We start from the raw sequence: 17,727 nt of genomic DNA on the forward strand, positions 1-17,727 counted from the left end.
AGTTCAACGTAATTAAATACAAATAGCGACGGCACTTTTGGCACGTTGTTTAAACGAGATGTTTCACTGGAAGGGTAGAGAGGCATTTATAATGAAAGGGCCCATGACACATCTGAGGAATAAAAAACTGGGACATATCTCGGTGAGAAGAATATCTCAGTACAGCAGAAGAGGGGGGGGAACTGCATGTTAATGCGTTGTCTTGAGTGGTGCTATTATTGCACAACTGAAAAAAAAATGAGGGCTTCCAATGTCCCAGGAAGACTGACAGAGTTCCCAGAAGCTAACTCAAAAGGACGACGGATCCTGAGAAAACCTAGGACAGGTGGAAACCGTACCCCGGGGCCTGCATGTGACTGAGCCTGACCTGATGGACAGTTGCACAAGTTGGGTATAATTCCATTGTTGGTACAACTTGGGATTAACCCAATTGTTGATGGAAAGGAAATTCTTAAAACTTGGTTTGAAAAAATATATACAAAATCACGCATTTTTCGCCCATTTAGCCATTTTCTGCCCAAAAAAAATCTGAAAAACAGCCAATCGATTCAGCACTTGCAGAAAAAGTTATCGTGTGGACAATATAATTGAGAGCCCATATACAATTATGTATTTCAACACTGTGTCTTGAGCAAACTCGTAGGAATGGGATCCATTAATAGATACTGCATACATCACATTCTATCTTGCTCTCAACTGCCAGCTGCATCTTGTGAAAAGCAATGGCTCAATATCTTACATTGAGTATTCGTGTTCAGCTTTATTAAGTGCATTGAGATTTGTAGGTCGACGTTTAGTGGGGGCTTTAAAATAAAGCCTCGTTTTCTCGATGCTGTATGTGTAATTTCTCCTTATTTTCTTGGGGGGGGGGGGGGTTATCTATTAACGCATCGCACCGTACATTTACATTTATACACAGTAAGATTATGGAACAATAAGCATTGCGGGTTGTGTGGGTTTACGTGGAATCGTTTAGCAAAGCACACGGCTTTTATTCATGCGAGTCCCATACGTCTATGTTTACTTTACAGCAAAACATCAAGCTAGACGGCCATTAACTCACAATTTTGGGCACGTTTCCAATGCACTTATACATAGGAGTGAAGTGCATAAACTGGGTGCATGCCCAACAAAGTATCTTTCAAGGTTTGTCGAACAATACAACCACTGGGTAAAAAAGGGTGACTTTATCTCGGGGCACCCACATCCTTCGATTGAAAGTCGTTGCTGATGGTGTCACCTCACAACAAACGCAAAGTGCGGCTTAACTGCGGGACACAATAACAAAATCCGGCATTGGCTGTCTATTTTACACATTTCAGGGGAATGCTTTGGCGTGCGTAGCAATTCACCGGGGCTTGTTTTGTGTCTCACACATTTTATCTGCAAATCTGGTTTCCTGAGTGAGGCAGGCAAAGAGTAAAAAAAAAACATAACTTTAGTTTTTTTTTGCTTAAACAAAGGAACATAAGTCGCAAAGAACATTGCAGACAGAAAGAGACCAGCCAGAGTCCAGCGACCAAAGGGAATTTAGCTAACTCAGTGCAGTTTCCACCACATACACCATTCCTACCTGTCCCTGCACGTCTCACATATATGAGCGCACACTCTACGCTGGCACATCCGATGTTTTGAAAAACATTATCGATTTATAACAAGCCGTGTTTTAAATTCGGAATCGTAATTTGACATCGGAGTGGAGTTGGTGGCACGGTGGTTGTGCGCGCCGCGCTACGTAAACCTTGCCATCGGAGTTTCTGCGCTGGTTATATTTTCAGTTCTCAGCAAACGACTGCCGATGGCGAGCGATATCTGAACGCGGAGCTGCGACGCTGTAAAATATGGTCAAACAGCCCCTGAATGACTGGTACGGCATGGAGAGGCCTTCATTCCGCAGTGGATTGACAAAGTGCTGATCATTACGGTCTGAATTGAATTTGTCATTCGGCAGTACGGTATTCATTTACATGGTGCACGATTTCAAACATGCATCGCAATAATGTGCTTTTACCCATGGTACCGTGCTCCAAATACTGTACAAAGTACAGCGTAAGAAATTAAAAGATATCATCCTATGAGGAATTAAACAATACGTCCTAACATCTCTTATCAGTTGACAGTGAAATAAACAAAGGAGCTGAACCGATAACAGCAGAGCCACCTGTAGTGAATGTCCAGATGAAGGAATGATGCAAACACAAGACACGCTGGCTCACTCACACAAGTATAAAGACAGAGATTCCCCCACATAGCCTTTAACACACTGTTGGGGCAAGTGTTGCTAGCGAGCACCTATGCAGGCCGGAACGGCACATAAGCGGGTAGATGGCCAATACCACGCCCGACCACCATTGTCTCCCCAATGCCTGTGTTTAAATACTGCAGCACGAACTCATGTAAGGCCGAGTCGACCTAGGGGTGCCCCAAATACCGGTTCAGACAATCGTCACTTAGCGTTGGCAGGAATCAAACTTGATTTGCCGGGTTGACAGCACCGCGCGCGAAACGCCACTCTAGATTTGAAGCTTTCGTGACTGCAAGGATTTATACTCTTAGGTTTTTTCGGTAAAGTCACGTAGGTAAAAAATGAAAATTAATAAATAAAAGTAAAATAAAAAATAAAATAAAAATCACGACGTTTCGGAGGCAACACAAGCTTCCGTCTTCAGGTGGGACTGTCACAGCACGATAGCTGTACTGTTTCTTGGAATTTCTCTCACTTGATACAGCTATCGGGCTGTGACGGTCCCACCTGAAAACAGAAGTTTGTGTTGCCTCCGAAACGTCGTGATTTTTATTTTTATAATTTATTTTTATTGTACTTTTATTAATTTATTTTTTTTACCTACGTGACTTTACCGGAAAAAAAAAAACGCCACTCTGCCCCTCCCCGCCCACTCGCATGCGCCGCCAGCCTGCGGATGCCCCCCCCCCCCCCGAGTTGATTTGATTCCTGGCTGTGAACCACGCCAATGGCATTTCACATCTGGCCATCGTCTTGCACCTGGTCGTGGTTGACTCGGCCCTCGAGCGAGTACCTGGTACGGGTGGCGTCAACGCCGGCAGCACCAGTCACCCCGCGGGTGACTAGCCGCACAACCCTGCTACTCGTGTGGTACGCTGACCGTAAACAAATTCTTGCGGTCAGATTCCAATTTGTAAGCCCCCCCCCCAACGCACCCCCCCCCCCCCCCCAAAAAAAAATCAGAATTTTCTTTATAGTTACCAAGGAAGAAATATTTATTTTTATTATTTTTAGAGCATGGTACTCTTTAATAAGCTTGACATTTCTGGACCCTGCCTCTGCCTGGGAGTCAATTACAATTTTACTGTGATTGGTGATTGTGTGTGACATGCATAATTCATCGCAACTACAATATAATTATAATTTTATTCTCAGCTAACAATGCTGCTGTTTGTAAAGTTACGAGAATTGGCCCCAGGTCTGGTCTTTGTAGATACTTATGAAAAGCATTAGCCTCAACAATCATTACGGTTATATATGGGATGGGCAACACATATACCCATATCTGATCCGATAGAAGTCTCTCTGCACTGGTAAAGAAGAACCTAAGACATGCATCCTGACCCGGCATTATGCCTATAATAAACACATTCCTGCGGAGGGAGCTGGTAGGAACGTTGGGTTGCTCGGTCAATGGCCAGGATCAACGGCGGCGTGGCGTATTCCGCAAATATGCCCGACTGTGAGGGCGGGCACACGCCGGCGTGAGTAGGTTAAACGTTGAGTTTTATAAGGGCACCACGGGGTGACCAGCCCCTCCCCACCCAGTCCCCCAGCCCCAGCCTCCCCACCCAGCCCAGCCCCTCCCCACCCTCTCCACCCAGCACCTCCCCACCCTCTCCACCCAGCATCTCCCCACTCAGCCCCTCCCTCCCCACCCAGCCCCTCCCTGCACGATGGACAGACGGACACAATAATCCCCTGTGGGCTGGAGTAACCAGGAGGTTCCTACCAGTATCAGGCAATGCCCGGGCTAAGTGTTGAAATGTAAATTCACGACAATGGGAAAAAAAGTACCCGATGGCGTCTTTACCAAGTGCATAAGGAAGGTGTCACCGTATACAGTAGGAATACACAGGCCGGATCATAAAATAAACGTTGCGTATTTACACCTGCCGCGATCACACCCACGAGTCAACTCTCTGAACCATTGAAACCGACGACGTTGGATAAAGCGTGAGCTTCCCCTTGCCGGCCACACTCGCTCGCAATCCGCCTTTTTTTAAAAATCAAAAAGCAGAGAAGCTTTGATATATTCTTTCTCTGAAGCCATTCCGTCCCCCGCACCCACCCACCAGAGCCCTAGACTCCTCAAAGTAATGAGACCTCTGACTTTTAAAATAAGGCTGCAAGCGTGCATGTTAAATCCAAACGACCTGGCCTGATTGCAAGCAGACTCTCTCTGCTCAAAGGGACGACGAATAGGGACAACTTGGTGGGTGGCCGCCGCTCTCCATCGCAACACCAGGGCTCTTCTCCATCATCAACACCTTTAGAGAGAAAAAGATAAAAAAAACCCATGTACTGGATTTGAAAAGGTGCTTGGAAGAACTGTCCACATGCATGTTCCCAGGCCATGTGTAACAGACACTCTCTGTCTGTCCGTTTACTTTGGCCCCACTGAAGCACATTGCGATTAATTTTCATCATCACTCTGAATATGGACACTCAAATTTAAACAATCTCAGGGGGCGCTTGCACTTACAACTCGCATTGATAGGGCAATTGTTGAACTCTTCTATCCACGCGACAGATCTCATCAATGAGGTTTCCCAAGGAGGAGTAAGAATGGAAGAGCATTGCCTCTCTGTCAGTATCACATGGCAAGACAAATGCAGTGGAGACAGAACTGAGTTGCACGGTCTCAAGTCTCGCTCAAAGTAGAAACCCACGTCAACAGAAAGGTGAGCTTGATCGATACGTCTATATGTACTATGCCTGCAAATGACTGAGCGAGAAACCAGAAAAAAAGGTCTCGGAACAACAAAAGATCAGTAAACTGCAAGTGCGAAGTGATACTGACTGGTAACTTCTCCCTCGCACTGCGCACGCAAACATAATCTCTCCATAACCCATCACACCTTGCCGTGTTGGCATTGGGCTTTGGGGACCGTGCACCAATAAATCACCAATCCTTTTTCTCGAGGCCGAGTTACGCTTTCGGCGCACCGCTGCTCACTCACAATGAGGCCGAGCCTCAGAAGCACGCCAAACGATTTGAGTCACAGCTGTAGCAGGGCTTTGCTCAAGAATTTTGGTTGCCACACTTAAACAATAAAACTCTATTGGCCGTTTGGATTTGTCACCGAGAGGCATTGCTTAAACAAACTGAGCAAACATCGCTCGTAAACCAGTTCACTTTATTTCCCTTGTCTTGCGGTGACTACCCAGGGTGCTGTGTATATAATAGTGAATAACCTGAATTGCTCAATTGAAAATTTAAAAAAAAGGTTCCACAAGTAAAGGTGCAGCCCTGCAAATTGCTCGCTGCTGGGAAAATGGGCCTCCTCCACTCGACCAAACTCTAGAGCAGCGGTGGCCAACTGGTGTCACCCGAGCAGCATGCGGCGGCTCTTCAAACCACCACATGCAGTTCTGTCGAAGGGGCATAAGGTTGAACGTGCTATCAGAGCAGTTGCAAAGAATAACACTGGTCAACACACTTTTTCTGGCATAAGGTATTCCAACGGGTTTAAGGCAATTTTGGGGTGCTGATTCCAAATCTGGCATCAGTTTTTGTCTATCACATCATGTTTTTGAGATATCAAATATTGCATTTTCAATAAAAACTGCAGAAGAAAAATATTAAATAAATGTGGATATCTACATAAAATGATATTATAAACACACTATCCTAAAAATACAGCACCATATTTTAACAATAAAGCAGTCACTGACTCGCAAAAACTTGCAATCATAAGTGACAGAGTTAATTTCAGGTAAAATCAATGAAAATGGGGTATGCCGATAGCATAAATAGATATGTGATAGAGCAAATCTGAGACCAGATTTGGAATCAGCACCCTGAAATTAGTCTAAAGTAGCTGCAAAAGTCCAGGCCAGAAAAAAAAATGTTGTTGACCAGTGTAATGAATGTCTCCCGTGCTGTGCCAAAAACTGTCAATATACACACACACACTCACCCATGTGTACACTTGGCTCTTTTCAGAACTCACGGGTACTTTTAGGCCCTTGGCCTGTTACAGATTGGCCAACCGTGACTGTAGAGGGCAATTGGTCTCCTCTGCCACGTGAACCAGATGCGATGCAAGAGGTGGGGATACCTGCACTACACCCCACTGCAAGCGAGCTGCCAAACGACTTCCTGTGGTGTGCCCACGTGTACGCTCACGCGGTGCCACAACTGGCCGAGCCCTTACACCACTCATTTACACATTAAATTTCGATTTAAAGCTTTCGTGACTGCAGGGATTCATTTTCGTGGTTCTTTCGGTAAAGTCACGTAGAAGGGAAATAATAAAAATAAAACATAATAAAATATAATTCTCACGACGTTTCGGCCACAACTCAAGCAGCCGTCCTCAGGTGAAGAACAGGTCTGTCGGAAAGACAGCGTCTGAATGAACACCACCAAGCTTTTTTATTATGTTTTATTTGTATTATTTTATTATTTCCCGTCTACGTGACTTTACCGAAAGAACCAAGAACATTTACACATTGTCAACTGTGCTTAAACATTGATGTGCTTAAAGTGTTTTGTATGATAAATAAAAATAATAAATCTGATGTAATGGCTCTTACAAGACATTTTTCAGAGGCACTAAAGTTGAAAAAAGCACAAAAACTGCAAGATCGCAACTCTCAATTTAATAAGTAAGGCTTTTAGAAGAGGAGACATGTGTATTTAAAATAATAAAAAAATGTGTGGAAATAAATAAAAACTAGAGTAATTAAAATGACACGTGATTTAAAAAAAGTTTTAAAATGAGATTAAAAAAAGAGATTTTAAAACTAAAATGAGATGTTAAAACTTTTCCAGACTTTGAGTGAGTGATTGGCTCAGAACAGCGAGGTCCTAAATTTATGTCTAAGAAAACAGAAAAGTCTAAAGTCTCCCAAGACGTTGGTCGTAACTCGCAGAGCAAGACACAATCAAGCATCTGTGCAATGGAAATTACAGACATGGGGCACAGAGAAAATAGCTAGTTCTAAAAGATAAGATGGCGCAAGCCATTTAAGGCCTCAAATATTAATTGTTAAATCTTAAAATTGATTCTGCAGGCCTGGGCAGCCTGTGTCGTGGCTCTAGGACAGGAGTATTATAATAGCTGAGTTCAGTCCGGGCATACAAGCAGTGGCATTCTGCAAGTCAGTAAACGGTCACTGTCTTTGTGCTTAGCAAACACGAGTCCAAAGTTATCCACGTGTGTTTTATGTACTGTTTAATAGTCTGTAAATTATACGTGTAAGGAATCCTGGGTATAATCTCAATACATTATTGCCCTTGGTTTCCACGAACCGCTGCACTTTTAAGCTAACCTTCATTTCCCGTGACCGAAAATGTAACTGCTCGTGATTGGGAGATGCTAGCACGTACAGTATTACACTGTTCCCACTAATACAGCCTTCTATTTAACCACAGGATCCTATAGAGAACACACACAGTTAATCACGTGCATATATTTTGTTATCATAGGGGTTTATAAATCCCATTAATCTATGGCATATTAGAGAGAAATGAGTCATTCACTAACAAAAGCAGAAGCAAACGTTATAATTGCCGTGCCAGTTTTAAAGAGATGTGACAAATTCTCGGAGGGTTTCAAAGAATAATATTCTCCACAGAATTACGTTTTCTATAAAAACATGCTGACCCAATTATCCATTGCCTTTTTGGATGTAAAAGCCCGGATTATGTTGTTTTAAACAATGCTGTGCAAACAGCATCATTGTAATAAATGTGTGGAACACACACAAACCCCAAAGCCCAGCATACAAGTACATCAGCCTGTATCCAAGCAAAACATTTAACAGTGAAAACACAGGTTCCCACAATCATTTCTTATTTAACATATTAGTCATATTAAACGGGATGTAAAACATTGCATATTAATTACATTTGACCGTGCGTTCGGTCTGTAGTATGGCAGCTATGAACTTGAAATTTGCCAGCAAGCCTCCTAGCCAGTGAAAATTCAACTAAACTATTTTTTTTATGTTACCAGGTAAGGCCCACTGAGCTATGTAGCTCATTTTCAGAAGCCATAAATGATAGTTCAACGAAGTGGCTTATCTTATAGAGATGTATCGCAGCCAAATACTCTGAAACGCACGTTTCTAAATGTGGAGGGAAAAACCAGAGGACACGGAGACACGCGACCACGGGGAGAACATGCAAACTCCAAATATAGTCGTCAGGGTCGGGATCGAACCCACAACCTCCTGTATACCTGGCGAGGTAGTTAACACCCTGCTACCATGGCACCCCCCCCCCCCCCCCAGTAAGCAAACATAAGGAAAATTCTCTCATACAACACCTTTCATTTGTTTGGGCGCTCGAAGGGCAATGCTACAAATGACAGTGAAAGCTATTAAAAAAGACATGGTCACATTTTTTACCATAGGTTGCAAATAAAGGGCCACGCAAGGTTAACGTCAGTCCCTCACCCCACGCTGACCCTAGTGGCAGGTGAAGATGCTGAGATGGCGTCCCAACATTGTACCCCATTGCAAGTCATAAACCGGCTGGATGGACTCAAAAGCGAACCAATTGCATACAATTCTGAGTTTTTGAAGCAAAGCCCGTGGACAATGAATAGTTTCTGATTCATATTATATTCCTGCGCATGTCCCTACTCGAAATCTGTGAAAAAGAGCTTTACAGCTCATCGGATTCCTCCAGTATAAATGAAACATTCCGATTCTGATTCAATGTGTTCACAAGCTATGTTGCCAAAGTTCAAGTCTGCTGGACGCGAGAGGGCTTCAGGCGAGCGTTTGTGTCGTGCTGCTATTCATCCTCCGTTGAAAGGAGCGCAGGCCACAGTGGTTTATTAAATGTCCCATGGTTTGGAGATTCTGAATGATTCCACGTCAAGCGAGACCGCGCGACATCGGGCCGAGACACACGGCAGATGCGGCGAGTGTCGTGCCCATAGCAAGAGAGAGCGAGGAGGGAGAGGGGTGGGGGGAAGAACGCGCAAAAAAACACAAAGAGGACGAGGGAGGCCTTCGTCGCAGAGCCAGACAGCCACAGCCGGATAGCAGAACACAATGGCACGGGCATTTCAGAGAAAGTAACACAATCACGGTGGCCGAAGGCTGAAAGCACGCCCACACAATCAGCAGCCCCGGCCCATTCTGTTCTCCCTCCATCCTTTCCATCGTACAAACAGCAAAAGAAAATTAGGACAAAATAACTACCGTATGCTCCGGATTTAAAGATGCACTCCCCCCCCACCCCTTGTATTTGAAAGTTACTTTTTGATATGTAATCTGACATCAGGAAGGTGTGTGTGTATATGTGCAGCCGTTAGTGCGCTGCGCTACGAACCCGGCGGCCCGAGTTCGATTACCGCTCACGGCCAACACCAACAGTGACGATTATTTGAAACGGTCTTGGGCCTCCCCTAGGTAGACTCAGCCTCAAATGAGTACCTGGTGCGTTGTGTAAACGTCGCCACTCGGGAGACAAATGCAGTCGGGCGCGGTGCTGGCCACCCACCCCCTCGTGTGCTGTTCCACCCTAAATAGTTGCTCAAAAACAGCACTTGCATCAACAGTCTGTTCAGGCTTATATATGGGGGATCTTTGTCTTTTTGTGTGCAAGACCATATATCTGTGTAACGTTATATTGACGCCGGGCACAAGGCTTGGGATACGTCTTACTTTCCGGAGCGTCTTACAATCCAGAGAATACGGTCGATGCTTATAAAATAAATGCCATTGAATAAGATTTCGGGTGGACAGTAGCTGTAATATGTCACAATTAATAAAGTCAATCGTTTTAAGCTGTTTTTTTTACGGTTACTAGGCTTTTATTGTTGTACTTTAACAGTACAACTATATTTTTGATTTAAAGCTTTCGTGACTGCAGGGATTCATATTATTGGTTCTTTCGGTAAAGTCACGTAGAAGGGAAATAATTAAAAAAAATATTTTTTGTTATTTCGGAGAAAGTAATAATAATAAAAATATGTATTATTATTTTATTATTTCCCTTCTACGTGACTTTACCGAAAGAACCAAGAATGTAGTACAACTACAGTGCATCATGAAAGCATTGTATTATTACCACCACGAAACTGTCACGTTAAAATGAACATCTCAACATGGCTCTCAGCCCGGGATCGGCAACCAATATAACAAGAGACATTTTTTTTGTTCGAAATCGGTGATTAAAAAAACAACCCCCCCCCCCAACATTTCAAGAGCCCGCAATGCATGTGAATACGAGACAGCCCTTAATCAATAGGGTTCAGTCCTGCAAGATCCGCACGCCGCTCCAGAACCGAAGCTTGCCGAACCCCTGCTCTAAGCAATGCACCGACTATCCGAGCCAGTTTATTTGCACACAAACTGTACTTTATAATGGTATCACATCTTTTACTCGTGCATGTTCTCTGATCGACGTGTTCCTTGCTTTTCCCCTCAATGTAAATTCCAAGCACGCAGCTCTCCGTGGTTCTCTGCGCACTTTTCAGCTTTTGTTCGATTTTCTTTGTCAATGTACACAGTTCTGATCCAAGCATCACAGCAGGTGATATCCACCAATTCAAAAGACGTTTTTTTTAATTTGAGGTACACGGGCATACGGGTATTGCTTTTAATTTCTCCCAGTTTCCACCGAATAAAATTCCTTCTCATAAAGTGTACAAAAATCCAACCGTAAAGTTATTTGACATTCATTAGACTTATTTTTTGTTAAACCTGACTACCGGTACTGCACGTATGTGGCAGATTGTAGAGAAACCTTTCCTAAACCCGGCTTGCTCGTGTAGTTAGGTTACCCTGCAAAATTAGAGGCGTGATCTTGACAGGCAAAGTCAGCGGACCCGTGCAGCGCACGTCTAGAGAAGGATTTTAGGCCGGGTGGTCGAGACTAACAATGGATTTGCCAGCCAAAGGAGGAAAAGCAAACCCAAGATGACGTCTCCCGCGGAGATGGAGCAACGAGATCAGCCAGGTGGGCATGAGCCACAATTCTCGTTGCATCACGGGATCGAACCCACAACCTCCTGTATACCTAGCGAGGTAGTTAACACCCTACTACCATGGCACCCCCCCCCCCCCGCCAGTAAGCAAACACAAGCAAATTCTCTCATTCAACGTCTTGGGGATGGCCTTCTTCAATCTTCAATCCAGCAGCAGATAGATAAAATAACTTCGTTGGTTGTGCGTGCTGCATGTCAGGCTGTTGTAGCGCAACACCGGTTGCGTGAGCACGCAGCTTTTCGCGAGGAGTCTAACCGCGCGCAAAGACGCCACGTCGCAGGGAAAACAGAACATCGTGGAGAAGGGCACAGCTGCAAGCGATTAGAGGGCAAAGGCGAGGGTCAATCAGAATGCGTTGTGTTACCCACTCGCAGCAGTTACCTTGATATCCCCAAGCAGAAAAAAAAACACCAAAAGGGTGTCGAGAGATATTTACACGGGCAGTATCAGGGCTGCGTGGTGGTGGTGGTGGTGGGGGTTCTTGGTAAACATTCCACACGTGTGTGTCGGTGACCAGTGTCCCACCGTGAAGGTGTCGAGTCAAAATTGATTAGGAAAACAGAGAGGTGTCCAAGATTAATTGTTTTGACACTGCCGGTTATTTCCCAGCCATCGCTGTTAAATGCCCCATTTAAACCGCCCTCCCTCCTCCTCCTCCTGGGTTTTCATGGAGAGGCCACCAATGTGATGATTCCTGTTGTTTATTTGTACACGCTTTCTAAAATAAACCCACGACCGTGTTTCAAGGAGAACGGATCAGGTGACGGAGGCAAAACGTAAGTGTGTATTAAAAATGAAATGAAATAAAGAAATGGCAACAACCATGTATGTAATGCTTCTCTGAAGAGAGCTGAGCACTCGATAATTATTGAACTGAAAGAGGATGCTGATATTGGAGTACAGTCTTGACAAATGTCACCTAATAAATAAGTCATACAGTTATTTTAATTGTTACGCAAATAATTTCCTCCGGTAAACACAGTATTTGCTTTGTCATTCGTACCATGAACTACTGTATTAAATATAAACATCTCATATTTCATCCTCAAAACCTGCCCAGTAGATCAGCGGTAGAGCGAGCAGCTTGCGCCAATTTACGCGCAAGTCAACACTGGTTGTCATATGGAGAGACTTGGCCCCACCATAGGAAGAGGATATTCTACCAATGGCTCAGGATTAGCAATAGGACATCAGCGCTGCTTCCATAATGCTCATTGGATCAAGACATTACTTTATCTTAATCCTCGAAAACAAGTTTGGCTTACAAGCCGACTACATTTCAAGGAGGTATAACACCGAAATCACAGTAATTAGTTATGCCGTTCACAGCAGGACATCCCTCAGAGCTATCGATAAGCGCCTTGCATCATGTCTCAGCTCAAAACATTCGAAGGGCAACCCCCGACAGTGGCAGCTATCCCTGTGCGGCACTAGGTGACTCAGCACCTTGTGTTAGTAGCAGGCGGTTAATATGACCCCACAGTAATAACTAGGGTGGTCAGTCGGATTCGAACCATGAACCTCTGCAGGCCACCAAACGATGCGTGGGTATGCCTTCAGCGGTGAATTGACAAAGAGCTGTAGGTTATAACTCCCTGGTCGATTGAGTCTCTATATCTTTGGGGCAAAGTAAATGTACGATACTACAGAATCCTTCAAACTTCATTGAGGCTCAACAAGATAAACTATAGGTTTCGCAAGGGTGCATCATTCTTTTGGCTAGGCATCGAACAAAGACAGGTCACCACATCGGGCGCTCTCAGATGCGCTTCTGCGGCCGTCTGGAACGCTCTTCCTTCCGACATTAAGAAACCACTGGAGCCATACCACTTTTAAACCTCGATTGAAAACGAATTTCCTTTAGAACTGCTTTTTGTGTTCAGTTTTGTTGTCCTTCCCCCGCACCTCCGATTAGCACGGTTGGCTACGTACGGTGCTAATGAAGTTCAACGCGTGTACAATCGACTAACGTAGTGGTGGTGCCCGCTGGGCCATGGCACGTCCCCAATAAGCACCGGATGCAGGGTGTGACCTGCTCTCCCTGCCGCACCACCAGCAATAAATAAGTGGTCGCGCTGTAAAAAAAAGCTGCAGATAGCGAATGTGTAACGGTACGAAACAAACCACCTCTGTGAACGCATCATCCTGGAATTTAGCAAATCATGCACACACTGCGCTTAAACTCCTGTGCTCATGAATGTCTTAGAGCTGGTTTCTTCATTTAATGGTTGACGGTGACACATGCTTCAATTGCGCTATACGGCACTTTCTGCTAACTACACAACTCTAATTTAACAGCAACTTTGTTATACAAATTCTGAATTAATCCTGCTTCAATAGTGTAATTTTACTGTGCTTAGCATTGCATAAATTACACGGAAAAATATAAAAGCATACATTGTTTAACTATTCGTGCATTATTTTATGTTGTAAACATTTATTTACTTTAAACACAATGGAGTAACATGCATTATTGCTCTGTCTGGCTAATTCGCCTAAAAAATCATTGAACTTTATATTTGGCCAGCACGCTTTTCTGGCAGACGACGAACGCGAATATAAGAACGAGGCCAGGACCAGTCTCCTGTACTTACTTGACTTAATTTGGGATCTCCAATAAATGTCGACCGGCAAGAAAAATCAGCTGTCACCTCCTCCCCTGACTTAAACGGCTTTATCTAAACTAAACACCTGACAACACGTCCATTAAACAAAAACATTTATTTTTAAATGCAGCGCCATGTCTTCTCCACTTTGCACACTGTGTAGGCACCGGCTCAGAAGTTAGATTTAAACCAATGAACCTTGGACTTGGCAAGGAGTGAGCCACCTTTGAGCCACACCTTACCACCCACGTTCACTCCCACTGTGCGTTGCCATTAACTCACTTAAGAGTACTGTACTCATGCTTCTAGGGGGGAGGGAAAGGTTGGGGAGGGATTAAACCTTGGCTCGCCTAAGATATTCAACCCCGTAGCAAGTATTTCCAAAACATGTTTTAGTGAGGCCCACCATTTGTCAACCACGAGTCGCAATAACTTGAACCGAATAAGTCAGTTTTTTGGGAATAATAAACGGAAGCAAAGAGACGCCTGGGTAATTAGCGAACAATGGAAGCAATTGTTGTTTAGAAATTAAAACAAATACGGTCATCAGCCACAAACAATGGGGAATCAATTTCTAAAGCTAATTCTTCGTTTAGTACAATGCGTATAATTATGACGGACTTAACATTCTCCAGCTGAATGTATATATATATAAAAGTTGCAGCTTCAATATACAGTATATAAGATTCACTATGCACTGTTCGAGTAATAGTAAACAAACATCCGTGCATATCACCACGTAGCAATAAAAGAACACTTTAGTATCCAACGGCCTGCGGTCTTTCTCTGGCACGTACAGGCTACGGTTGTTTGAATGGGACTGATTCAAAGTGGACTCTTGTCTCCACGATGAGCCAACTGCAGCAAATAAAAGGCAATAAATAAATGCCTGCATGTTTATGACTGAAGGAATTAGCGACCACACATCCACCAAAGAGTGACACTACATCAGGGTGTAGCACACAAGGCTTTTGGGGCTGACGAATAATTCCCCACCTCCATCCGTCCCCCGTCTGGGCAGGACAAAGTTGGGAGTGTGGAGGGGACAAAATATGAATGTGCCCCACAAACAAGGGGGCCTGAACCGCCAGCCACAAGGGACACCTTGGCATGCTGTGGTTTCACATATTGTGTCACGTTAAAATGAGTAGGACATATGACCTATAATAAGCACATTAAGAAAAGCGTCAAGTTCCAGGTGGAACCGTACACTTAGGTGAAGCTCCAGAGCATTCATCTTCTTGGTTCTTTCGGTAAAGTCACGTAGAAGGGAAATAATAAAATAATAAAAATAAGACATAATAAAATAATTCTCACGACGTTTCGGCCACAACGCAAGCAGCCGTCCTCAGGTGAAGACCAGGTCTGTCGGGGAGACAGCGTCTGAAAGACAGACCTGGTCTTCACCTGAGGACGGCTGCTTGCGTTGTGGCCGAAACGTCGTGAGAATTATTTTATTATGTTTAAATTGTATTAATGTATTATTTCCCGTCTACGTGACTTTACCGAAAGAACCAAGAAGATGAATCCCTGCAGTCACGAAAGCTTTAAATCGAAACTCCAGAGCGTTGTTTGCTGGGCGGGTATCACGCGATACGATAATTCTGTTCAACTACACAGTAGAACTGCACCAATCGGAGGTGATATGATGGGGGGGGGGCATGTCGTGACTCCTGTAATCTGCTGTGCACTAAGGAGGTTTGTCCCTTGATCCACAAAATACGGATCGCACCGACACGGTGTGCCATGGATTACGGGAAGACTTAGCCATGCCATTTCGTTCATCCGCAAAACTCTTGCAGGTTACACGTAACTTGCGGCTGAATTAAATTGCAATAAATGTGTGTGTCATGAGATCACAAGACCTCTTTAGCGTATTCTGCCATATGAGTCTCGATGTTAAAGGCATTTTCAATCTTTTCCTCTGCCAAACATATCAGGTAAAAAACATTTAAATGTTCTTCTACCAAGCAAATCATGTCAATCGCAGCTCGCGTGTGCTGATACAAAACAACAACTTCAGCAAATAATGCTTTGCATTTAACCACTCTCTCTGCAGCTCCGTGATTCAAAAGCGTCACAGAATTCACGTCGCTAAAATCCTGGCGGACTCTTTAAGGGGAAGCAGTCAAAATCCTATTATTATTACTTATCTTATCCTTGGGGTAAAAAAAAAATCACGGATAACCCGTAGATAATATGAAGTTTTCACGTGATTCCTCTTGATGATGCTAGTAGCCTGATGATGCAAGTTGCAATTGTGAGTTTACTCTCCAACACACTGGTGTATTGTACTCCTAACGAATTTGCATGTTTTGTTTTACTTAAAAAACTTTGCTAATTGTCTGTGCCGGGTGGTGGTGGGTTTAACGACACATTTATATTGACGCGATCTAACCCAAAAAAACTATTTTATGGATAATATTGGTCGCGGAAGCCTACGTGTTAAACCGACTCCTCTTATCCGCGAAAAAAAAATCGCAAGTGGAGTTGTATAGAATTATTAAACCACTGCTGTAGGACTGGCAAAGAGCCATGTGAAACTGCATGACATTTGCCATTTGGGAACCGCAGCACAGGACCACAATTGCTTAAATTTGTCCAGGTAACAGTATCTACATAAGCCATTGCCTGTGATTTCATCAGGTAATGACAATTGCAGAAATCCAATGCCCTTTGTTTGACCAGGTCATGGTACTTGGATACATTAAGGGCCTTTATTGACTAATGAACAGGAGCCTACATACATCCAATGGCATTTATTCAATCAAGTTCCAGTACTGTTACAGCACTTACACAAACTCGATCCCCTTCATGACCTTAATCGACCAGGTACCACCAACATATTCTGTACCACAGCTAGACTGTCTATGATTCACAGTAAACTAGGGAACAATCAAATTAATCTAAGGTTACACGGCAGTATCACCTCTCTTAGTCAATGTGAGAACGTGAAATGTAATTATTGAAATTCTTTGGGAGTCATTTGTGCTGTGAAGGCGAGATGTTATCTCCCTCACCTGCTATGCAGAAGGTAGGTGGGTTTGATCCTGACCCAGACGATGCCTGGAAATGTGGAGTTTGTGGTGGCATGGATTTTTGTCTGGATTCCCCCACACCGAGAAACGAGCGTTTCCATTATTTGGCTGATACTATAAATTCCCCCATATGATATAAGTCCTTAATTCTAGATTTGAAGCTTTCGTGACTGCAAGGATTCATATTCTTAGGTTTTTTTCGGTAAAGTCACGTAGGTAAAAAAATAAATAAAATTAATCAAAGTAAAATAAAAATAGCACGATAGCTGTATCAAGTGATACAGTTATCGTGCTGTGACTGTTCCACCTGAAGACGGAAGCTTGTGTTGCCTCCAAAACGTCGTGATTTTTATTTTATTTTTATTTTACTTTTATTAATTTTAATTTTTTTACCTACGTGACTTTACCGAAAAAACCTAAGAATATGATATAAGTAACTTTGACGGGCTAGCGTGTGGCCAGGTCACTTCTGAGAAAGAGCTAAGAGCTCAGCGGGGTTTACCCGGTAATAAAATATTTGAGTTTAGTTTTAGTTAATTTGCATAATACTTTGAAGAACGCCACAGCCCTACACGTGACACAAACAAAGCACAGTCCACATTGTGCCATGGAGTTACATCTCCGGTCAATGCCAGGATTATGAAAAACACAATAGTGTGCATGTAAATAACACGAACAAGAGGAGAGGTGTTAATTCAATCAAAATAAATAACTTGAATATGTAATGTCTGGAATGCCTATTTACAGCCCTGTCAATCCATTGCTGGATGAAGGCCTCCACGTCGGTCATAGGTGTTGGTTGATCATACGTCAAAACACGGATGGTTCAGAGATCAACTAATTCAAATATATAGTTCAAATAAAAATGTATATATGTTGAACT

General features: G+C 43.6%; 1 protein-coding gene across 1 annotated transcript in view; it reads right to left on the bottom strand.

Annotated features, from left to right (window-relative positions):
- Positions 1–17,727, bottom strand: part of LOC144723329 (pleckstrin homology domain-containing family G member 4B-like) — a 104,311-nt gene that overhangs the window by 74,712 nt on the left and 11,872 nt on the right.

The sequence above is a fragment of the Lampetra planeri genome, chromosome 17, assembly GCF_965212315.1.
Source record: "Lampetra planeri chromosome 17, kcLamPlan1.2.h2, whole genome shotgun sequence".
Taxonomy (NCBI): Eukaryota; Metazoa; Chordata; class Hyperoartia; order Petromyzontiformes; family Petromyzontidae; genus Lampetra; species Lampetra planeri.